The 27500-nt window shown below is 43.2% G+C and overlaps 1 protein-coding gene across 1 annotated transcript in view; it reads right to left on the bottom strand.

The window, feature by feature from the left end:
* LOC308332989 (protein TANC2-like) overlaps positions 1 to 27500 on the bottom strand; it is a 168238-nt gene that overhangs the window by 132660 nt on the left and 8078 nt on the right. Inside the window, 1 exon segment of the mRNA XM_080789143.1 lies at positions 15154 to 15632. The gene's annotated coding sequence lies outside the window, so the exon portion shown is untranslated.

The raw sequence follows: 27500 nt of genomic DNA, 5'->3' as shown, positions 1-27500 counted from the left end.
CACAGAACTGGAGTAAAGAACAGTGGAAACAGAACAATACAACACAGAACTGGAATAAAGAACAGTGGAAACAGAACAATACAACACAGAACTGGAGTAAAGAACAGTGTAAACAGAACAATACAACACAGAACTGGAATAAAGAACAGTGGAAACAGAACAATACAACACAGAACTGGAGTAAAGAACAGTGGAAACAGAACAATACAACACAGAACTGGAATAAAGAACAGTGGAAACAGAACAATACAACACAGAACTGGAATAAAGAACAGTGGAAACAGAACAATACAACACAGAACTGGAATAAAGAACAGTGTAAACAGAACAATACAACACAGAACTGGAATAAAGAACAGTGTAAACAGAACAATACAACACAGAACTGGAATAAAGAACAGTGGAAACAGAACAATACAACACAGAACTGGAATAAAGAACAGTGTAAACAGAACAATACAACACAGAACTGGAATAAAGAACAGTGTAAACAGAACAATACAACACAGAACTGGAATAAAGAACAGTGGAAACAGAACAATACAACACAGAACTGGAGTAAAGAACAGTGGAAACAGAACAATACAACACAGAACTGGAATAAAGAACAGTGTAAACAGAACAATACAACACAGAACTGGAATAAAGAACAGTGGAAACAGAACAATACAACACAGAACTGGAATAAAGAACAGTGTAAACAGAACAATACAACACAGAACTGGAATAAAGAACAGTGGAAACAGAACAATACAACACAGAACTGGAGTAAAGAACAGTGTAAACAGGAACAATACAACACAGAACTGGAATAAAGAACAGTGGAAACAGAACAATACAACACAGAACTGGAGTAAAGAACAGTGGAAACAGAACAATACAACACAGAACTGGAATAAAGAACAGTGTAAACAGAACAATACAACACAGAACTGGAATAAAGAACAGTGGAAACAGGAACAATACAACACAGAACTGGAATAAAGAACAGTGGAAACAGAACAATACAACACAGAACTGGAATAAAGAACAGTGGAAACAGGAACAATACAACACAGAACTGGAATAAAGAACAGTGGAAACAGAACAATACAACACAGAACTGGAATAAAGAACAGTGGAAACAGAACAATACAACACAGAACTGGAATAAAGAACAGTGGAAACAGAACAATACAACACAGAACTGGAATAAAGAACAGTGGAAACAGAACAATACAACACAGAACTGGAATAAAGAACAGTGGAAACAGAACAATACAACACAGAACTGGAATAAAGAACAGTGGAAACAGAACAATACAACACAGAACTGGAATAAAGAACAGTGTAAACAGAACAATACAACACAGAACTGGAGTAAAGAACAGTGGAAACAGAACAATACAACACAGAACTGGAATAAAGAACAGTGTAAACAGAACAATACAACACAGAACTGGAGTAAAGAACAGTGGAAACAGAACAATACAACACAGAACTGGAGTAAAGAACAGTGGAAACAGAACAATACAACACAGAACTGGAATAAAGAACAGTGGAAACAGAACAATACAACACAGAACTGGAATAAAGAACAGTGGAAACAGAACAATACAACACAGAACTGGAATAAAGAACAGTGGAAACAGGAACAATACAACACAGAACTGGAATAAAGAACAGTGGAAACAGGAACAATACAACACAGAACTGGAATAAAGAACAGTGGAAACAGAACAATACAACACAGAACTGGAATAAAGAACAGTGGAAACAGAACAATACAACACAGAACTGGAATAAAGAACAGTGGAAACAGAACAATACAACACAGAACTGGAATAAAGAACAGTGGAAACAGAACAATACAACACAGAACTGGAATAAAGAACAGTGGAAACAGAACAATACAACACAGAACTGGAATAAAGAACAGTGGAAACAGAACAATACAACACAGAACTGGAATAAAGAACAGTGGAAACAGAACAATACAACACAGAACTGGAATAAAGAACAGTGGAAACAGGAACAATACAACACAGAACTGGAATAAAGAACAGTGGAAACAGGAACAATACAACACAGAACTGGAATAAAGAACAGTGGAAACAGGAACAATACAACACAGAACTGGAATAAAGAACAGTGGAAACAGAACAATACAACACAGAACTGGAGTAAAGAACAGTGGAAACAGAACAATACAACACAGAACTGGAGTAAAGAACAGTGGAAACAGAACAATACAACACAGAACTGGAATAAAGAACAGTGGAAACAGGACAATACAACACAGAACTGGAATAAAGAACAGTGTAAACAGAACAATACAACACAGAACTGGAATAAAGAACAGTGTAAACAGAACAATACAACACAGAACTGGAATAAAGAACAGTGTAAACAGAACAATACAACACAGAACTGGAATAAAGAACAGTGGAAACAGAACAATACAACACAGAACTGGAATAAAGAACAGTGGAAACAGAACAATACAACACAGAACTGGAATAAAGAACAGTGTAAACAGAACAATACAACACAGAACTGGAGTAAAGAACAGTGTAAACAGAACAATACAACACAGAACTGGAATAAAGAACAGTGGAAACAGAACAATACAACACAGAACTGGAGTAAAGAACAGTGGAAACAGAACAATACAACACAGAACTGGAAAAAAGAACAGTGTAAACAGAACAATACAACACAGAACTGGAGTAAAGAACAGTGGAAACAGAACAATACAACACAGAACTGGAGTAAAGAACAGTGGAAACAGAACAATACAACACAGAACTGGAATAAAGAACAGTGGAAACAGAACAATACAACACAGAACTGGAATAAAGAACAGTGTAAACAGAACAATACAACACAGAACTGGAGTAAAGAACAGTGGAAACAGAACAATACAACACAGAACTGGAATAAAGAACAGTGGAAACAGAACAATACAACACAGAACTGGAATAAAGAACAGTGTAAACAGAACAATACAACACAGAACTGGAGTAAAGAACAGTGGAAACAGAACAATACAACACAGAACTGGACTAAAGAACAGTGGAAACAGAACAATACAACACAGAACTGGAATAAAGAACAGTGTAAACAGAACAATACAACACAGAACTGGAGTAAAGAACAGTGGAAACAGAACAATACAACACAGAACTGGAGTAAAGAACAGTGGAAACAGAACAATACAACACAGAACTGGAGTAAAGAACAGTGGAAACAGAACAATACAACACAGAACTGGAATAAAGAACAGTGGGAACAGAACAATACAACACAGAACTGGAATAAAGAACAGTGGAAACAGGAACAATACAACACAGAACTGGAATAAAGAACAGTGGAAACAGAACAATACAACACAGAACTGGAATAAAGAACAGTGGAAACAGGACAATACAACACAGAACTGGAATAAAGAACAGTGGAAACAGAACAATACAACACAGAACTGGAGTAAAGAACAGTGGAAACAGAACAATACAACACAGAACTGGAATAAAGAACAGTGGAAACAGAACAATACAACACAGAACTGGAATAAAGAACAGTGGAAACAGAACAATACAACACAGAACTGGAATAAAGAACAGTGGAAACAGAACAATACAACACAGAACTGGAGTAAAGAACAGTGGAAACAGAACAATACAACACAGAACTGGAGTAAAGAACAGTGGAAACAGAACAATACAACACAGAACTGGAATAAAGAACAGTGTAAACAGGAACAATACAACACAGAACTGGAGTAAAGAACAGTGGAAACAGAACAATACAACACAGAACTGGAATAAAGAACAGTGGAAACAGAACAATACAACACAGAACTGGAATAAAGAACAGTGGAAACAGAACAATACAACACAGAACTGGAGTAAAGAACAGTGGAAACAGAACAATACAACACAGAACTGGAATAAAGAACAGTGGAAACAGAACAATACAACACAGAACTGGAATAAAGAACAGTGGAAACAGAACAATACAACACAGAACTGGAATAAAGAACAGTGGAAACAGGAACAATACAACACAGAACTGGAATAAAGAACAGTGGAAACAGAACAATACAACACAGAACTGGAATAAAGAACAGTGGAAACAGAACAATACAACACAGAACTGGAGTAAAGAACAGTGTAAACAGAACAATACAACACAGAACTGGAATAAAGAACAGTGTAAACAGAACAATACAACACAGAACTGGAATAAAGAACAGTGTAAACAGAACAATACAACACAGAACTGGAATAAAGAACAGTGGAAACAGAACAATACAACACAGAACTGGAATAAAGAACAGTGGAAACAGGAACAATACAACACAGAACTGGAATAAAGAACAGTGGAAACAGAACAATACAACACAGAACTGGAGTAAAGAACAGTGGAAACAGGAACAATACAACACAGAACTGGAGTAAAGAACAGTGGAAACAGAACAATACAACACAGAACTGGAATAAAGAACAGTGGAAACAGGAACAATACAACACAGAACTGGAATAAAGCAACAGTGGAAACAGAACAATACAACACAGAACTGGAGTAAAGAACAGTGGAAACAGAACAATACAACACAGAACTGGAATAAAGAACAGTGGAAACAGAACAATACAACACAGAACTGGAATAAAGAACAGTGGAAACAGGAACAATACAACACAGAACTGGAATAAAGCAACAGTGGAAACAGAACAATACAACACAGAACTGGAATAAAGAACAGTGGAAACAGAACAATACAACACAGAACTGGAATAAAGAACAGTGTAAACAGAACAATACAACACAGAACTGGAATAAAGAACAGTGGAAACAGAACAATACAACACAGAACTGGAATAAAGAACAGTGGAAACAGAACAATACAACACAGAACTGGAATAAAGAACAGTGGAAACAGAACAATACAACACAGAACTGGAGTAAAGAACAGTGGAAACAGAACAATACAACACAGAACTGGAATAAAGAACAGTGTAAACAGAACAATACAACACAGAACTGGAATAAAGAACAGTGGAAACAGGAACAATACAACACAGAACTGGAATAAAGCAACAGTGGAAACAGAACAATACAACACAGAACTGGAATAAAGAACAGTGTAAACAGAACAATACAACACAGAACTGGAGTAAAGAACAGTGTAAACAGAACAATACAACACAGAACTGGAATAAAGAACAGTGTAAACAGAACAATACAACACAGAACTGGAATAAAGAACAGTGGAAACAGAACAATACAACACAGAACTGGAATAAAGAACAGTGGAAACAGAACAATACAACACAGAACTGGAATAAAGAACAGTGGAAACAGGAACAATACAACACAGAACTGGAATAAAGAACAGTGGAAACAGAACAATACAACACAGAACTGGAATAAAGAACAGTGGAAACAGAACTAAATGTGTTACTTTAGAGAGAAAACTATAAAACCATCTCATACCAAAACCATGAGAATGATGCAATAGATCTACGTTTATACAGTGGTTAGCTTGGGATAAACTTTAGAGTCACTAATGACAGCTCTGCCTCTCTCTCTCTCTCTCTCTCTCTCTCTCTCTCCCTGTGTGCATGTGTGCGTGCATGCGACGTGTGTGTGCCTGCGTGTGTGCGTGCGTGTGTGCGTGCGTGTGTGTTTGCCTGCGTGTGTGTGTGTGTGTGTGTGTGTGTGTGTGTGTGTGTGTGTGCATGTGGTAGAGTGAGGTATGAATCCATGCATGATGGGTGACTGCTCTACAGTTACACTGCAGTGTGTGTGTGTGCGTGTGCGTGTGTGCGTGTGCGTGTGTGTGTGTGTGTGTGTGTGTGTCAACATTGTGAAACAATGTGTTTAGGCTGTATTGTGTGATGTGGACCTTTCTGCTTGTATTTGTGGAAACAGATAAAAAATGGCAGGTCACTGACGGTCAGTGGTATTAAATCAAATGTATACAGCAGGCCACTGACGGTCAGTTGTTCAGGACACTGACGGTCAGTGGTTCAGGCCACTGACCGGTCAGTTGTTCAGGACACTGACGGTCAGTGGTTCAGGCCACTGACCGGTCAGTGGTTCAGGTCACTGACGGTCAGTGGTTCAGGCCACTGACGGTCAGTGGTTCAGGACACTGACGGTCAGTGGTTCAGGACACTGACGGGTCAGTGGTTCAGGACACTGACGGGTCAGTGGTTCAGGACACTGACGGGTCAGTGGTTCAGGTCACTGACGGTCAGTGGTTCAGGCCACTGACGGTCAGTGGTTCAGGCCACTGACGGTCAGTGGTTCAGGCCACTGACGGTCAGTGGTTCAGGACACTGACGGTCAGTGGTTCAGGACACTGACGGGTCAGTGGTTCAGGACACTGACCGGTCAGTGGTTCAGGACACTGACGGGTCAGTGGTTCAGGACACTGACGGGTCAGTGGTTCAGGTCACTGACCGGTCAGTGGTTCAGGTCACTGACCGGTCAGTGGTTCAGGACACTGACGGTCAGTGGTTCAGGTTACTGACGGTCAGTGGTTCAGGCCACTGACGGTCAGTGGTTCAGGTCACTGACGGTCAGTGGTTCAGATCACTGACGGTCAGTGGTTCAGGTCACTGACCGTCAGTGGCATGGTAAACTAGTACTCTATGTGTGTGTATGTGCGTACAGAGTAAATGTACCCAGTTACTTCCCAGCGGTTGTTATTCAGAGGAAGGGGCTGAAACAACATGGAGTCAGAGGGAGAACATCGTTTATTGTCTTTCTCTCTGCCCGTTCTCTGTCGTTTGCTTTAGAGGAGGTGCCAAGACTAACACCACCATGGGGCAGTGGCAGGGTGCTGTGTGTGCCGCACTGCACTGCACTGCACTTCACTGTACAGTACAGTACAGTACAGTACTGCACAGCACAGTATGATTGAACCCTATACGAACGCGGAAAGAATGTCTCGCATCTCCTAATCCAGGGCGCTCTCCGTGGTGATGAACGAGCGTGGCACGGCTGCAGCTCAGCCGCTCCAAGAGAGATGGGGGTCAAATGCGGAGAAACAAATTTCACTGAACGGTAACGTGTGTGACAAATCGTACGACTTTGAGGAGAGGAGAGGCTCTGTTGCCCTCTTCAGACCAACTGCGTCACCGTACAGCCCACACATGGAGAGAGAGAGAGAGAGAGATCTATGTCATCATTTATAGGCCTTCAACATGAAAATGAGCTGTTCACAGACAGACAGACAGACAGACAGACAGACAGACAGACAGACAGACAGACAGTATGTTGTGTCAGTGCACTATGATCCTATTCCTACAGACGACTGTTTCTATGCGTTCCATATACAGTATATATTCATGTACTGTACACACACACACACACACACACTGTACACACACTGTACACACACACACACACTACAGTGTGAAACAACAGAATACTGCCGTGTCATTCTTCCCCATATAAGGACGTACCGTATATACAGTAGGAGTGGATTTAATCTGATGACAGGCCGGCCAGTAGGAGGCGCTATACAGTAGGTCGAACACAGGCCTTTTATATCACTCTTAAATCAGTGCACTGCATGCACGCACACACACACACACACACACGCACACGCACACACACACACACACAAAACGCACACACACACAGAGGCTGCTGTTGTATTCCACATCAACCATGTCTTCCACGCCTCTCTGACGAACATCAAACGCCAGAAATGTGGCATAAATTACCCTCACACAGGAAGGTGAGCGCACACACACGCACACACACACGCACACGCACACACGCGCGCACACACGCACACGCGCACACACACACACACACACACACACACACACACACACACACACACACACACACACACACACACACACACACACACACACACACACACACACACACACACACACACACACACACACACACACACACACACACACACACACACACACACACACACACACACACACACACACACACACACACACACACACTCTCTCTAACAGGGTGGGTGTGTTTCAGTTGGTCCCCAGGAGGAAACGCCCTGCTAATGGCCCCCCCGCCACGCCTTTCCATGACCGCTAAATAATTAGCAAGCCCCCCCCCCTCCCCCCACACCACCTGTGTGTGAGGGGGGGGGATGGGGGGCGGCACCTCGACAGAGTCGGTGTTGTATTCGTCGACTAAAACTAAGACGACGTCTTTCTTACAATAATCCACTTATTATTTAGATCCGGAAGGAGAGGGGAGGGGGGGGGGGTGGGGTGGACGACACAGATGTTGGCAGGGCCCAGCTGTCAGGGGGGGGGGGGGGGGGGGGGGGGGAGGCAGGGAGGGGGGGAGGGGGGGGGGGGATTAGAGCAAACAAACGTGTGTGTGCTCGCTCCCAGCGGACACTCCCCTCCGTTTAAAAAGAATGAGAGAGAGAGAGAGAGAGATAAGCTTTTCTCGTCAAAACTCCCATTGAAAGAGAATTGCGAGCCGTGAGACTCACAGGAGACACCGAGGAGACACACAGGAGACACTGAGGAGACACCGAGGAGACGAGGAGGAGACGAGGAGGAGACGAGGAGGAGACGAGGAGGAGACACAGAGGAGACACCGAAGACACAGAAGACTGAAGGTCATTACACACTGGCGAATTAGCGACGCGATGCGAATAAGCAATCTGAAAATGCGAAATATTGCATGTTGCAGTTTCGCCTGCGAATCTCTGCAAAATACGACACCAGAGCGAACAAATAAAGAGCGAAAACGGTCGCATTTTAGGACATTCGCCACTGATGTGGAAGCTTGCATGGACTTTTTAAATGCGAATTATTCGCACGAATATATCGCGTCGCCAATTCGCCAGTGTGTAATGACCTTAAGGCTTCATACACACATAAAGCACAACTGTGCTGTGCTCTGTCTGTGTTTCATGGCTTCATACACACATAAAGTAACAACTGTGCTGTGCTCTGTCTGTGTTTCATGGCTTCATACACACATAAAGTAACAACTGTGCTGTGCTCTGCCTGTGTTTCATGTCTTCATACACACATAAAGTAACAACTGTTCTGTGCTCTGCCTGTGTTTCATGGCTTCATACACACATAAAGTAACAACTGTTCTGTGCTCTGTCTGTGTTTCATGGCTTCATACACACATAAAGTAACAACTGTGCTGTGCTCTGCCTGTGTTTCATGGGCGCCCCAATGCTTTTCCAATGGAAGTCACGTGGTTTGACCAAACGCTTGTGTTTGATTGCCCCCCCCATCACAAGTAACATAGACGTCAGAGTCAAAGGATGCAGATGAAGAACAGCTGCACTAATTGACGTCGTTAAGGCGTGCATGGAGACAGTTTGTGTTGCGCGTGATTTCACAGCAGAAGATATATAAGATGATGCACCGTGTTGAAAATGACTGTGGACGCCGAGAGAGAAGAGAGAGAGAGACAGACAGACAGACGGAACCAGACAGACAGACAGACGGAACCAGACAGACAGACTGAGCGATGTTGTCTTGGACCGTTTCCAAAGCAGGAGGACCAAAGCGATACCATCATGCTGCCGTAGCAGTGAGGAACAAACTGTATTCCTTTGGAGGCTGCTGTGATGGATGGACCAACTACATGGAACAGATGGACGTCCATGTCTTCAACTCAGTGTCTTTATGCTGGAAGAAGTTACCTCCAGTGAGTCCTGGAAGAGGAGACGGTCACCTTGAGGTTCCATCCAGGTGCCACGACCACACAGCTGTGTTGGTTGAAGATACGGTCTACATCTGGGGAGGCCGCTGGGGAGAGGAGTACTACAATGAGCTTTATGCATTTGATGTGGACGCCCACAGATGGCTGAAAACCAGGGTTTCTGGGACTGTTCCAGAGGCGAGGTGGGGCCACTCAGCCTGTGTGTTGGAGAAGGTCATGTTTATCCATGGAGGAAGAACCCAGCTGACTTCATGGACTAATGACATGTACAAGTTGGACACCAGCACGATGGTCTGGTCTTCAATTAACACCAGAGGAACTCCACCTCCTGCTTCATGGTGTCACTCTGCTACCATCATTGGGACAAAGATGTTTGTATTTGGGGGCTGGGGGGGTCAGGACTACAACACCATCAGAGTGTTTGACACAGAGACCGACCTCTGGCAGAACACACCTTCTGCACAACTTCTACCAGGAAAAGGCTGGTATCATTCAGCCTTTACCTACAATGGAGAGCTGTACATATTTGGTAGCTGGAACGGTAACAAGAAACTAAACGATGTGTGGAAATTCAGTCCAGAGACCTTCTCCTGGAAGAAGGTTGAGCCCAAGGGGAAAGGACCAGGTCCAATACATGGTATGTGCTGTTGCATTGTGGGAGATCGTATCATCCTCTTTGGAAGATACAAGCACAGAACCAACACACCCACTGATGAGCTGTTCATCTTAGACTTGAGTCCTCGTCTTAAGATCATATGCAAACTAGCAGTTATTCAGTACTCTCTGGACCAATCAGAACTCCCACACGACATCAGGTGGGAACTGGCAGCTATGAGGACCAATCAGAACTCCCACACGACATCAGGTGGGAACTGGCAGCCATGAGGACCAATCAGAACTCCCACACGACATCAGGTGGGAACTGGCAGCCATGAGGACCAATCAGAACTCCCACACGACATCAGGTGGGAACTGGGCAGCCATGAGGACCAATCAGAACTCCCACACGACATCAGGTGGGAACTGGCAGCCATGTGACCAAAGAAGCGTAAAAGATAAGGAAGAGAAAACGAGACAGGATCTCCTCCCTGGGGATGTCCCTGGTTGATGATGTCATATTGATGATGTCATATTGATGATGTCAAGACATCGCATGCACAGCTAAACCAATCTGGTAACACTCTTGCATGTTTATACATTGCTGCACTAGTTGGCATTGAACTGCATCAGACACTAGGTCAACAATCCGGTCGTGGCGAGCAATATACACGTTTTTTTTATGCACTACATCCATTCGTTACTGTATGTGTGCGATGGATTCTAGGTGGTGTTCAGAATCATGATGGTTTATACAGAGTGGAGTGTGGGTGACGGGAACACACACACACACACACACACACACACACACACACACACACACACACACACACACACACACACACACACACACACACACACACACACACACACACACACACACACACACACACACACACACACACACACACACACACACACACACACACACAAGCAGGTTGGAGTCTATTCATTCCTACGTGAGAATGAATGTGAACACAGTTTCTCTAGCTCTATGACAGGGGTGTGGAACTTTGACGATGGAGAGGGCCACTATATTTCCACACTCACTCCCTATAGGGCCATATATTACTGTCGTAGCAAAAATAGCCGATCTACAAGCTGAGCATTGAGCTACTAATTTAGACTGAAGTAATTAAAGCGGCTCATGTCTGCAATGTGTTGTGGAATTGTAAACAGCTGGAACCAATGTTATATCAGTGTTCTGACATTAACCTGAGGGCCACATGAAGTGAAGGTGGGGGCCGCATGTGGCCCCGGGGCCGCCAGTTGTGGACAAGAGATCCACTGGGAAGGGACTGTAGTGGACAAGAGATCCACTGGGAAGGGACTGTAGTGGACAAGAGATCCACTGGGAAGGGACTATAGTGGACAAGAGATCCAGCCTAAGTAAAGGACACAAGTCATGCTGAGAATAGCAGATCTACAAGATCTACAAGCCTACAAGTTGTGGGCTTGTAGATCTGCCATTTTCCACCTTAACCCATTCTGACCTGAGATCAGATTCATACGAGGTTTCCACTGGGACACACACTGGTCTGATTAATCCATTCTGACCTGAGATCAGATTCATACGAGGTTTCCACTGGGACACACACTGGTCTGATTAATCCATTCTGACCTGAGATCAGATTCATACGAGGTTTCCACTGGACACACACTGGTCTGATGAACCCATTCTGACCTGTGATCAGATTCTAAAAATGTCAGTCGTTCTTCGAATTTTTCAAAAATAGCAGACCTACAAGCTCGTATCGCGCCACTCGGTGGCGCGATACGAGCTTGTAGATCTGCTATTTTTCAATAGGTAAAGCATAACATGATGCCAACACCAAAATGGGTGCCCGGTCAGAATGGGTTAAATGGCTCCAACTGGGACGGCCTACCTTACAATAAATGTACCACATCTCTGTGTGTACGTAATGTACGTACGTACGTACGCGTACGTAGGTCTGAAATCCACGCAACTCCAGAACCGTTCGCCCCGCGCCAACTTCACGGAGCGCAGTGCGCTGTCTCGAGTCGGTTCGGACCCCACGGTTCTCCAGAAACGCCACGAAAGGCTCCGGGTTCAGGCTCTGCCAAGTGGACCTACTGTAAGTCCTCTCTCACCTGTACAATTCCCAGCCTCTGCCTCAGACAATAATTGACAATAATGCAACGGCAATCGCACACCTGCCATTTGATTGCGAACGCAGTGATCACCTACTATGAGACCTAGCAGATCATGTCTGTCTGTGTGTGTCTGTCTGTCCGTCCCGCTTTTGTGCCCATATATGGAGCCGAGTGATTTGTTTGTGATTGATGCAACACACTCCATATCTGGACGTATTAGCTGCTTTGGGGACTCCTTATATGGTTATGGCTAAGTTAAAAACTTAACTTAAAAAATAACTTAACTTAAAAAAATAATAACTTAAAAATAAATCTTAAAAAAAAAACCAAATATGTACGAGCTGCGTTCGCTTCCCGCGTTTGCGCGTCTTACTTGTTTACTTAACCAGTACACTTTTCACAGTCCGTTTGTCAGTTCTTCTTCAGACACATGAGGCAGACGGACAGATACAGAGATCTCCATATATGGGCGCAAAAGGGACACAGACAGATGGTTAAAACGGGGTGCTATGACAGCGGCTATTGCCCTCATATCACTCGTACCCTGGTCTCGTCTGCCGGCGGCTGACGGTCACAGCTGAGTCTCGTCTTCCTAAATGAACCATCTTTGGTCTAAAGCAGCTCTAGAGAGAGCGGAGCGACGTACCACCCTACACCAGACGTACCACCCTACACCAGACGTACCACCCTACACCAGACGTACCACCCTACACCAGACGTACCACCCTACACCAGACGTACCACCCTACACCAGACGTACCACCCTACACCAGACTTACCACCCTACACCAGACGTACCACCCTACACCAGACATACCACCCTACACCAGACGTACCACCCTACACCAGACGTACCACGCTACACCAGACGTACCACCCTACACCAGACGTACCACCCTACACCAGACTTACCACCCTACACCAGACGTACCACCCTACACCAGACGTACCACCCTACACCAGACGTACCACCCTACACCAGACTTACCACCCTACACCAGACGTACCACCCTACACCAGACATACCACCCTACACCAGACGTACCACCCTACACCAGACGTACCACGCTACACCAGACGTACCACCCTACACCAGACGTACCACCCTACACCAGACATACCACCCTACACCAGACGTACCACCCTACACCAGACGTACCACCCTACACCAGACTTACCACCCTACACCAGACGTACCACCCTACACCAGACATACCACCCTACACCAGACGTACCACCCTACACCAGACGTACCACCCTACACCAGACGTACCACCCTACACCAGACGTACCACCCTACACCAGACGTACCACCCTACACCAGACGTACCACCCTACACCAGACGTACCACCCTACACCAGACGTACCACCCTACACCAGACGTACCACCCTACACCAGACGTACCACCCTACACCAGACGTACCACCCTACACCAGACATACCACCCTACACCAGACGTACCACCCTACACCAGACGTACCACGCTACACCAGACGTACCACCCTACACCAGACGTACCACCCTACACCAGACGTACCACCCTACACCAGACGTACCACCCTACACCAGACTTACCACCCTACACCAGACGTACCACCCTACACCAGACATACCACCCTACACCAGACGTACCACCCTACACCAGACGTACCACCCTACACCAGACGTACCACCCTACACCAGACGTACCACCCTACACCAGACGTACCACCCTACACCAGACGTACCACCCTACACCAGACGTACCACCCTACACCAGACGTACCACCCTACACCAGACGTACCACCCTACACCAGACGGCGATACACCCGCCGATGCACAGCCACACCAGAACATGCTCTCGACCCCCCAGGCTCCAAAACACGGACATTGGACAGAACTTTTCTCCACACTGCTGTTCAGGTGTGGAACAGCCTATACCAGAACATGTAGTGGACTCCATCACAGACAACAGAACAGCCTACCAGAACATGTAGTGGACTCCATCACAGACAACAGAACAGCCTATACCAGAGCATGTAGTGGACTCCATCACAGACAACAGAACAGCCTACCAGAGCATGTAGTTGACTCCATCACAGACAACAGAACAGCCTACCAGAACATGTAGTGGACTCCATCACAGACAACAGAACAGCCTACCAGAACATGTAGTGGACTCCATCACAGACAACAGAACAGCCTACCAGAACATGTAGTGGACTCCATCACAGACAACAGAACAGCCTACCAGAACATGTAGTGGACTCCATCACAGACAACAGAACAGCCTACCAGAACATGTAGTGGACTCCATCACAGACAACAGAACAGCCTACCAGAACATGTAGTGGACTCCATCACAGACAACAGAACAGCCTACCAGAACATGTAGTGGACTCCATCACAGACAACAGAACAGCCTACCAGAACATGTAGTGGACTCCATCACAGACAACAGAACAGCCTACCAGAACATGTAGTGGACTCCATCACAGACAACAGAACAGCCTACCAGAACATGTAGTGGACTCCATCACAGACAACAGAACAGCCTATACCAGAGCATGTAGTGGACTCCATCACAGACAACGGCCTTCAAGCCTTTAAACTCAGAGCTCACAGACATCTCCTGACCACCCCCCCCCCCCCACCCTCACACTGACTGTTGAGCTGCAGTGAACCATTTGATTGGCCAATGGATAATGTATCTTACTATGTATTACTTGGCTATTGTTCACAATTGCATCTAATAAAAAAAGAAAAAAAGAGACTCACCATGAGCAGGCAGCGGGCAGCGGCGGGGCTCCTAATCCGTGTGGTGGGGAGGCCTAATATTCCGTGTGGTGATGGGGAGGCCTAATATTCCGTGTGGTGGTGGGGAGGCCTAATATTCCGTGTGGTGGGGAGGCCTAATATTCCGTGTGGTGGTGGGGACGCCTAATAATCCGTGTGGTGGTGGGGAGGCCTAATAATCCGTGTGGTGGTGGGGAGGCCTAATACTCCGTGTGGTGGGGAGGTCAATGTCTGCTACACGTGGGAGGTCAGGGATCTGCTACATCGCATCTCTCTGTGTGACACCGCATGGAGTCAGTCAGATCCTGGGCCCTCTCCTCTCCTCTCCTCCCCTCCACTCCCCTCTCCTCACCAGATCCTAGAGTCAGATCCTCTCCTCTCCTCTCCAGAGCGTAGCGTAGAGTCCGATCCTGACCCTCTCCAGAGTACGATAGTAACTCACACCAGCTCGGCTCGGCTCTCTGCGAAGAAAACAATGAAGTGCGTTAGTTTGACCTCATTTAGACGTCTAAATCGTGACAGTTTTCTGAAAAAAACCTATGTTTCTGTGTCAGTAATCTGAGTTCCCAGAAGTTTTATTTTTCGCCACTAGGCGGGCGAGAAAAAAGGAACTTCTGGGAAAAAAGGAACGTATCCCTGTGAGGGAAGTACTTTGCGCTCAGAATCTGAGCGGACACTCCCCTTTCCGGTCTGAAGCACTGTGCATACCATGAAAATAGTCCGAAGGGAATCCAATTCCAAATTGAATTGTAGTAGGCCACCACCGCTCAAGGAGCAATTGTTTCCCTTCCGTCTTATTTAGATGTAGCGCCCACTCCATGTGGAACCCGCCCCTGTCTTTTGATTCGCATTTAATTTGAAACGCAACGCACTGGGCCACGCCCCTGCTGCACAGGATCTGAGGCCAATTTTCCTAGACTTCTGTGTCAGTGGTTCTCAAATGATTTCGACACCCCAGAAGTACCCCAGATCTGTAATTGGACGCCAGACCTTCATCTAAATACGTGTGTGAGTTAACAGCACAGGCAGACTCATACTAGAGCACGTCTGAAATATTATAAAATATGTCAGAGCTGAAAACGACATGAAAATATGACATTGTCTCTGCAAGACATTACTCCAAAACTGGTGGGTCAAACTGAACAACCAATATGTCAATTTGAAGCTATGATTCCCTGCTTTCACATGATAAAAATCTAAATAAATCCAATGGCAGTCCCTCAGTCAAATGTGGTCACATTATGTTTATATGTCAACATAATGAGCTACAAACATTTGCTGTGATAAAGAACAGCTTTACACCCACATTTTCACTATTAAATAGCAGATCTACAAGCTCGTTGGCAAGCGTATGAGCTTGTAGATCTGCAATTTTTTCAATAGCTAAAGTGTAACATGAGGCAACAAAAAGGGTTCCTTCCTCACTGCGTACAACCGACCATCGGAAAAGTACCGACACAAATTATCGGCTAAAACGTGTTCAACGTCAAAACAAACTATCCACCCCCAAAAACACTCTGGGCTGTATTTTGCGTGTCTTAAGTACCAGGTCTTATTCCCTATAACTTGAGTAAACTAAAGACCTGGAGGCGTGATCAATGCCATTTGGCTATTCTGAGTGGCCAAAGAGCATTGATCACGCCTCCAGGTCTTTAGTTTACTCAAGTTATAGGGAATAAGACCTGGTACTTAAAAGACACGCAAAATACAGCCCCCGGAGTCTTATCCATTTGGATAAGATTCAGTTTTGCATCCTAAGTTAAAAAGTGTTGGCTAGGAAAATAAATATACAGTATATATATATATATATATATATATATATATATATATATATATATGTATCACACCCGTGTGAAGTGAGGGGTGCTTTTATCAACGTACATCATCATGATGTAACATGTCTACTCGCTCCTAAACCATCTTCATCTGGGGCAGAAATAAGACAACGTCCCGACGAGGGCCTTTTGGCTTTTTATTTATCCCAAAGCGCCAACGTGAAAAACTAACTAAATAAATCACGTAATATCTTTTGACCACAATGAATTATTACCACATGAAATTATGAATGCCCTTGTGTCAGTCAGACAGTCATGCTGTCTTTTTAAAATGACCATGAATTGTCCATATTCTCACGATGTGAATGTCCGCATGTCACAAACACAAACAAACACACGATACAATTGCAATGGCAATATAACTTTTACAGACACCAAACAAAACAACTGGGAACATATACCGTATGCGCCTTCTGCCTTCACAGACTTTTAGGAGTTCAGTTAAGTTATTTTTTATATTTAGTTTCTTTCTTATCTTTTGTGGAGACTCTCTGACATGAAAGAGCTCCTCTCTTCACCTCGGCTCTGTTTGTTCTGCTCAAACCCAACAGGTGATTGAAATGAGGTGATTAGCTGCTTAGGTGAGCCTATAATTCAACCTGCCCATGAACCAGACAAACAGACCACAAATACAGAGCACAGTAGATGGCACTATCTCACCATGTATTTACATGTTACAAATACCGAAATATACAGTTTGTTGCCCCAAAACAAAAATACAATTTACCATAATGCATTTTCAGAAAAATAAGCTACATAAAATATGACAGCATACCCATAACTGGGACAGCTACACACACACACACACACACACACACACACACGCACACGCACACGCACACAGAGAAGTGTGTGTGGCAGACCCTGGGCATCTCGTGTGGGGTCAGAGGTCGTGGTGAAGTGTGGGGCGTTATTATCACCGTACGGTATATCGTCATGTATTAATGTGTCTCAGACACGATGATTGTAAACGACTGACATAGAAACATATATAGCTGTTCCAGAAAACTGTCAGGATGTAGAAGAATTTTTTTTTTAATCTGATCTCAGGTCAGAATGAAAACTGTCAGGATTTAGAAGAACATTTTTTAGAATCTGATCTCAGGTCAGAATGAAAACTGTCAGGATTTAGAAGAACGTTTTTTAGAATCTGATCTCGGGTCTAAAAATGGGTTTAATAGTTCCTTCAAGGTCGACAACGGAGCAGCTCAGCCTGTCTGTCTGTCTGTCTGTCTGTCTGTCAGCCTCACACAGAGAGACCGACAGGCCTTAACGAGGTCCTAATTGATATCCCGCTGAATGCCCCCGTAGAAACAATAACACCCCCCTCCCCTGGGAGGTCCTGGAAGGCAGCATGCATTTTTAATACGCTGACCTGTCTGTCTGTCTGTCTGTCTGTCTGTCTGTCTGTCTGTCTGTCTGTCTGTCTGTCTGTCATAGATGTCACATCTAGGTCCATTATTTATTCAGACGGAACCACCATCTGATGACATTCAGCCTCTCAGACCCATTTGAGCCACGGAACCACCGTCTGATGACATTTAGCCTCTCGGACCCATCTGAGCCACGGAACCACCCGTCTGATGACATTTAGCCTCTCAGACCCATCTGAGCCACGGAACCACCGTCTGATGACATTTAGCCTCTCGGACCCATCTGAGCCACGGAACCACCGTCTGATGACATTTAGCCTCTCAGACCCATCTGAGCCACGGAACCACCGTCTGATGACATTTAGCCTCTCGGACCCATCTGAGCCACGGAACCACCATCTGATGACTTTGTAACATCCGGTTACGGATATCTGGCTCTTCAAAATAAGGGTTGCACACGATATAACGGTGGCAATGCGCGATGAATAGATGAGCTATTCCTGGCGGGCAAACGGTTAAGAGAACACAAAACAAAAACAGAAGATTCTCCCCAAAAAAAACGAGCTTTAATTCTGGGTTATTCCACATAATAAATTAATCCAATCATCTAATTGAAAAGGTGATCAAATTAAGTAATCAATAAGAAATGTTATATTTGCAGGACTAACCTTTAACCCTCTTCCACGCGTGCGTGCGTGCGTGCGTGCGTGCGTGCGTGCCACAATCATTGCATAATAGCAATTACAATTGTCCTTAATTCCTCATTATAATTTCCATGTTTAAAAATGCTCATGTTATTTTCAAACATCACATAAATAATGAATTGTCATTTATATCAGTCCCGAAGCACCTTTACTTTGTAATTGTTAATTTCTATTAAATAATGTTCCGTTAATGTTCACCAACGGAAAACCAATTAAATTGTTAATCGGAAATTGCTTGAGCGACAATTAAATCGGCAAGTAGAATGTCAACATTGTGACAGCGCTGCGGTGCGTGCGTGTGTATATGTGCGGTGCGTGCGTGCAGTGCGTGCGTGCGTGCGTGTGCGTGCGTGCCGTGCGTGCGTGCGTGTGTATATGTGCGTGCGTGCGTGCGTGCGTGCGTGCGTGCGTGCGTGCGTGCGTGCGTGCGGTGCGTGCGTGCGTGTGTATATGTGTGTGCGTGCGTGCGTGCGTGCGTGCGGTGCGTGCGTGCGTACAATGTAAACGTATACGTTTACATTGTTGCCAAAAGCAGAAAGTGAAACAAGACAAATCAAAATAAAAAAACAACAATCTACAAATAAATATTGGATATAAATATGAATTAGATAAAGAGCTGTGTTACAGTAACACTCTGGGTGATACTATCTTGGGAAACCATTTTCTGCCAGAGATATAGTTATACAATATGCATCCATATAGGACACGTTAGCTTTATTGCGAATCAATGCAGTGAGCACTTACTATGAGACCTAGCAGATCATGTCTGTCTGTGTGTGTGTGTGTGTGTGTGTGTGTGTGTGTGTGTGTGTGTGTGTGTGTGTGTGTGTGTGTGTGTCTGTCCCGCTATACGTCCAAATATGGAGTGTGTTGCATCAGCAATCACTCAGCTCCATATATGGGCACAATTCAAGAACTATGAGAACTATTCAAGAGACTATGACTAAAACTAAATGAAAACAACACTGCTTTATACTTACACTATCAGTGCATGGATGGCATTGGGGAAAGGGTACAGTACAGTATGTACAGTATGAAGGATATACAGTAAGTACAGTATATAAAGGCTATACCGGCTGAGCTGGTATTTTTAGATAAAGGACTGTATGTTCCAACAAACACAATGAGCCGTCAGACCTCCAAACAATACAAGGACATTATGGGCTACTGTGCCACTTCTCTCACTGACTGTACGCCCGTTATGTACGCTATGTATGTACGGTATGTGTGTCATCTGAGCTTTAACACGTCTTGGATTATATTATGTCATGCTTTAGCTATTGAAAAATAGCAGATCTACAAGCTCGTAGCGCGGCACCGAGTGCCGCGCTACGAGCTTGTAGGTTCTGCTATTTTAGGAAAATCATGAATACTGTATGTGGCGGAAATCTTTGAATAACATATTATTTCAGAGCGAACGAACGTTTTTAAACTCAAATCTGTCCCTGGAATAACTTTAATTAATTTTCAGATGGGGGTCGGTGGCCAATTACATTATGATTGTTGGGGTCCTCGACATTAAATACTGTCTGTCTGTCTGTGTGTCTGTCTGTGTGTCTGTCTGTCTGTCTGTCTGTCTGTCTGTCTGTGTGTCTGTCTGTCTGTCTGTGTGTCTGTCTGTCTGTCTGTGTGTCTGTCTGTCTGTCTGTCTGTCTGTCTGTCTGTCTGTCTGTGTGTCTGTCTGTGTGTCTGTCTGTGTGTCTGTCTGTCTGTCTGTCTGTCTGTCTGTCTGTCTGTCTGTCTGTCTGTCTGTCTGTCTGTCTGTCTGTCTGTCTGTCTGTGTGTCTGTCTGTGTGTCTGTCTGTCTGTCTGTCTGTCTGTCTGTGTGTCTGTCTGTCTGTCTGTCTGTGTGTCTGTCTGTGTGTCTGTCTGTCTGTCTGTCTGTCTGTCTGTGTGTCTGTCTGTCTGTCTGTCTGTCTGTCTGTCTGTCTGTCTGTCTGTCTGTCTGTCTGTGTGTCTGTCTGTCTGTCTGTGTGTCTGTCTGTCTGTCTGTCTGTCTGTCTGTCTGTCTGTCTGTCTGTCTGTCTGTCTGTCTGTCTGTCTGTCTGTCTGTCTGTCTGTCTGTCTGTGTCTGTCTGTGTGTCTGTCTGTCTGTCTGTCTGTCTGTCTGTCTGTCTGTCTGTCTGTCTGTGTGTCTGTCTGTCTGTCTGTCTGTCTGTCTGTCTGTCTGTCTGTCTGTCTGTCTGTCTGTGTGTCTGTCTGTGTGTCTGTCTGTCTGTCTGTCTGTCTGTCTGTGTGTCTGTCTGTCTGTCTGTCTGTCTGTCTGTCTGTCTGTGTGTCTGTCTGTGTGTCTGTCTGTCTGTCTGTCTGTCTGTCTGTGTGTCTGTCTGTCTGTCTGTCTGTCTGTCTGTCTGTCTGTCTGTCTGTCTGTCTGTCTGTCTGTCTGTCTGTGTGTCTGTCTGTGTGTCTGTCTGTCTGTCTGTGTGTCTGTCTGTCTGTCTGTCTGTCTGTCTGTCTGTCTGTCTGTCTGTCTGTCTGTCTGTCTGTCTGTGTGTGTGTCTGTCTGTCTGTCTGTCTGTCTGTCTGTCTGTCTGTCGGTCTGTCTGTCTGTCTGTCTGTCTGTCTGTCTGTCTGTCTGTCTGTCTGTCTGTCTGTCTGTCTGTCTGTGTGTCTGTGTGTCTGTGTGTCTGTCTGTCTGTCTGTCTGTCTGTCTGTCTGTGTGTCTGTGTGTCTGTGTGTCTGTCTGTCTGTCTCTCTGTCTGTCGTTCCCAGAACAATGATGTCTCAGAGAGAGACCTCTCAACCTTTTGCTGTCCGTCTTTCTGTAGTTCTTTATAGTTCTCAGACTCGTTTGGAACAAAAAAACGCCAACAGAAGAATCTCTCTTTCTGCACGCTGGTCCCTCCCACCGCCAGCATTGTGCACTGTACTTCCCACGCACGCACACGCACACACGCACACACGCACGCACACACGCACACACACACACGCAAACACGCACGCACGCAGCTGTGTGGCCGCAAGCCTGGCCGGTGACAATGTGTCCCCTATGCTCCGCAGACAACACGCATGCCGAGCAAATTACACTGAAGTGGAGCAGAGCCATTAACCCATTCTGACCTGAGATCAGATTCATGCGAGGTTTTCACTGGAACACACACACTGGTCTGATGAACCCATTCTGACCTGAGATCAGATTTAAAAAAAATGTCAGTCGTTCTTTGATTTTTCAAAAATAGCAGACCTACAAGCTCATAGCGCGCCACTCGGTGGCGCGCTATGAGCTTGTAGATCTGCTATTTTTCAATAGCTAAAGCACGACATGATGCTAACACCAACATGGGTTCCCATTCAGAATGGGTTAACCCTCTCAGGACGGGAAACACCCCTCTGGGTGTTCTGAAAGCATCATGTTATACTTTTAGCTATTGAGAAAATAGCAGATCTACAAGCTCGTAATCAGATCTACAAGCTCGTAGCGCGGCACCGAGTGGCGCGCTACGAGCTTGTATAATTATAGTCTGCTATTTCTTTGAGAAATCGTGAAAACGTGGCATTCAAGTCTTTGAATGTATTATTCTTTCAGAGCGGAACGTTTTTTTAACTCAAATCTTTGCTTCTGGGAGGGAGGGAGGGGGGGGGTCCCTGGAACAACATTATTTATTACATATCATTTTTCGGGGGGGGGGGGGGGGGTCCTTGACATGAAATATTGAGCAGCAACTGATACAGAAACATGGGAGGTTTTATTCCGAAAATTGTCATCATTTTTTTAGAATCTCTTGTAAACTTCGACGTCAGCTCTAAATGGATTATCCCATTCTGAACGGGAACCCATTTTGGTGTTTAGCATCATGTTATGCTTTAGCTATTGAAAAATAGCAGATCTACAAGCTCATAGCGCGCCACCGAGTGGCGCGCTACGAGCTTGTAGGTCTGCTATTTTTTGAAAAATCGAAGAACGACTGACATTTTTATAGAATCTGATCTCAGGTCAGAATGGGTTCATCAGACCAGTGTGTGTCCACAGTGGAAACCTCGTATGAATCTGATCTCAGGTCAGAATGGGTTAAGAGGCACTTTATGTCGGCCTCCTTCCACGACACGAGAACACATGAAAAGAACCGTTCTGTTCAGGAGGGGTTGCCATGTTGGTGTCATGATGCCACAGAGAACAGGAGTGTTCAGGAGGGTTGCCATGTTGGTGGTAAAGTGATTTGGATTAAAAAAAAAACACGTGCTATATAAATGCGCCATCCCAAACGTCCCGTCATCTACCCTATAAGCCATCCCAAACTGGCAACGAAATGGCTGGTCAGTTTGAGAAAGGTCTTAAGAAGTGGTCCAATCAGAAGGAGGTATATAATGAGATGGGTCTTAGGTGGTCCAATCAGAAGGAGGTATATAATACGATGGGTCTTAAGTGGTCCAATCAGAAGGAGGTATATAATATGATGGGTCTTAAGTGGTCCAATCAGAAGGAGGTATATAATGAGATGGGTCTTAAGTGGTCCAATCAGAAGGAGGTATATAATGAGATGGGTCTTAGGTGGTCCAATCAGAAGGAGGTATATAATGAGATGGGTCTTAATCCAATCAGAAGTAAGTGTCAATCTGCTGATGAGGGACACAGATGTTGTGGGGGGGGGGGGTGGGGGGGGGGGGCTGGACAGCACAATGGAAGGGATGAGTGAGGGGGCGGAGCTTTGATGACTGATTCTGCTGTTATTGGGCTGTTTTGAACACACACACACACACACACACACACACACACACACACACACACACAGGCTATTAAAAGAAGCAACTATGCGCTTCGTCCAACCAGGGAAACTCCCCCCTGTCAGGTGTAAAGGAGCAACTTGGACACTCAGGCATGAAGGGAGCATGAGTTCAAGTCCGTTGCTCTCCCCTTGTCCCCCATATATGGGGACTAGGTTGGTCTCCCCTTGTCCTCCATATATGGGGACTAGGTTGGTCTCCCCTTGTCCCCCATATATGGGGACTAGGTTGGAGGAGGGTGTGTAGAGCCCAGGATCACATTAGATGATTGACACAGGGGTAAAAAATGGGTTACAAAATTGTGGGATAAAAAAATATATATAAAAAAAACTATGCTAACTACACTTTAGAAACAAGACCAAATAAACAACTACACTTTAGAAACAAGACCAAATAAACAACTACACTTTAGAAACAAGACCAAATAAACAACTACACTTTAGAAACAAGACCAAATAAACAACTACACTTTAGAAACAAGACCAAATAAACAACTACACTTTAGAAACAAGACCAAATAAACAACTACACTTTAGAAACAAGACCAAATAAACATCTACACTTTAGAAACAAGACCAAATAAACAACTACACTTTAGAAACAAGACCAAATAAACAACTACACTTTAGAAACAAGACCAAATAAACAACTACACTTTAGAAACAAGACCAAATAAACAACTACACTTTAGAAACAAGACCAAATAAACAACTACACTTTAGAAACAAGACCAAATAAACAACTACACTTTAGAAACAAGACCAAATAAACATCTACACTTTAGAAACAAGACCAAATAAACAACTACACTTTAGAAACAAGACCAAATAAACAACTACACTTTAGAAACAAGACCAAATAAACAACTACACTTTAGAAACAAGACCAAATAAACAACTACACTTTAGAAACAAGACCAAATAAACAACTACACTTTAGAAACAAGAGCAAATAAACATCTACACTTTAGAAACAAGAGCAAATAAACATCTACACTTTAGAAACAAGACCAAATAAACATCTACACTTTAGAAACAATACCAAATAAACAACTACACTTTGGAAACAAGACCAAATAAACAACTACATTTTAGAAACAAGACCAAATAAACAACTACACTTTAGAAACAAGACCAAATAAACAACTACACTTTAGAAACAAGACCAAATAAACAACTACACTTTGGAAACAAGACCAAATAAACAACTACACTTTAGAAACAAGACCGAATAAACAACTACACTTTAGAAACAAGACCAAATAAACAACTACACTTTAGAAACAAGACCAAATAAACAACTACACTTTAGAAACAAGACCAAATAAACAACTACACTTTAGAAACAAGACCAAATAAACATCTACACTTTAGAAACAAGACCAAATAAACAACCACACTTTAGAAACAAGACCAAATAAACAACTACACTTTAGAAACAAGACCAAATAAACAACTACACTTTAGAAACAAGACCAAATAAACAACTACACTTTAGAAACAAGACCAAATAAACAACTACACTTTAGAAACAAGACCAAATAAACAACTACACTTTAGAAACAAGACCAAATAATCAACTACACTTTAGAAACAAGACCAAATAATCAACTACACTTTAGAAACAAGACCAAATAATCAACTACACTTTAGAAACAAGACCAAATAAACAACTACACTTTAGAAACAAGACCAAATAAACAACTACACTTTAGAAACAAGACCAAATAAACATCTACACTTTAGAAACAAGACCAAATAAACAACTACACTTTAGAAACAAGACCAAATAAACAACTACACTTTAGAAACAAGACCAAATAAACATCTACACTTTAGAAACAAGACCAAATAAACAACTACACTTTAGAAACAAGACCAAATAAACAACTACACTTTGGAAACAAGACCAAATAAACAACCACACTTTGGAAACAAGACCAAATAAACAACTACACTTTAGAAACAAGACCAAATAAACAACTACACTTTAGAAACAAGCCCAAATAAACAACTACACTTTAGAAACAAGACCAAATAAACAACTACACTTTAGAAACAAGACCAAATAAACAACTACACTTTAGAAACAAGACCAAATAAACAACTACACTTTAGAAACAAGAGCAAATAAACAACTACACTTTAGAAACAAGAGCAAATAAACAACTACACTTTAGAAACAAGACCAAATAAACAACAATACACTTTAGAAACAAGACCAAATAAACAACTACACTTTAGAAACAAGACCAAATAAACAACTACACTTTAGAAACAAGACCGAATAAACAACTACACTTTAGAAACAAGACCAAATAAGCAACTACACTTTAGAAACAAGACCAAATAAACAACTACACTTTAGAAACAAGACCAAATAAACAACTACACTTTAGAAACAAGACCAAATAAACAACTATACACTTTAGAAACAAGACCAAATAAACAACTACACTTTAGAAACAAGACCAAATAAACAACTACACTTTAGAAACAAGACCAAATAAACAACTACACTTTAGAAACAAGACCAAATAAACAACTACACTTTAGAAACAAGACCAAATAAATAACTACACTTTAGAAACAAGACCAAATAAACAACTACACTTTAGAAACAAGACCAAATAAACAACCACACTTTAGAAACAAGACCAAATAAACAACTACACTTTAGAAACAAGACCAAATAAACAACTACACTTTAGAAACAAGACCAAATAAATAACTACACTTTAGAAACAAGACCAAATAAACAACTACACTTTAGAAACAAGACCAAATAAACAACCACACTTTAGAAACAAGACCAAATAAACAACTACACTTTAGAAACAAGACCAAATAAACAACTACCCTTTAGAAACAAGACCAAATAAACAACTACACTTTAGAAACAAGACCAAATAAACAACTACACTTTAGAAACAAGACCAAATAAACAACTACACTTTAGAAACAAGACCAAATAAACAACTACACTTTAGAAACAAGACCAAATAAACAACTACACTTTAGAAACAAGACCAAATAAACAACTACACTTTAGAAACAAGACCAAATAAACAACTACACTTTAGAAACAAGACCAAATAAACAACTACACTTTAGAAACAAGACCAAATAAACAACTACACTTTAGAAACAAGACCAAATAAACAACTATACACTTTAGAAACAAGACCAAATAAACATCTACACTTTAGAAACAAGACCAAATAAACAACTACACTTTAGAAACAAGACCAAATAAACAACTACACTTTAGAAACAAGACCAAATAAACAACTATACACTTTAGAAACAAGACCAAATAAACAACTACACTTTAGAAACAAGACCAAATAAACAACTACACTTTAGAAACAAGAGCAAATAAACAACTACACTTTAGAAACAAGACCAAATAAACAACTACACTTTAGAAACAAGACCAAATAAACAACTACACTTTAGAAACAAGACCAAATAAACAACTATACACTTTAGAAACAAGACCAAATAAACAACTACACTTTAGAAACAAGACCAAATAAACAACTACACTTTAGAAACAAGACCAAATAAACAACTACACTTTAGAAACAAGACCAAATAAACAACTATACACTTTAGAAACAAGACCAAATAAATAACTACACTTTAGAAACAAGACCAAATAAACAACTACACTTTAGAAACAAGACCAAATAA

The sequence above is a fragment of the Protomyctophum bolini genome (genome assembly GCF_963924005.1).
Source record: "Protomyctophum bolini genome assembly, chromosome: 18".
Lineage (NCBI taxonomy): Eukaryota > Metazoa > Chordata > Actinopteri > Myctophiformes > Myctophidae > Protomyctophum > Protomyctophum bolini.
Note: the sequence above shows the minus strand (reverse complement) of the source record. Positions and strands in the feature narration are given on the sequence as shown.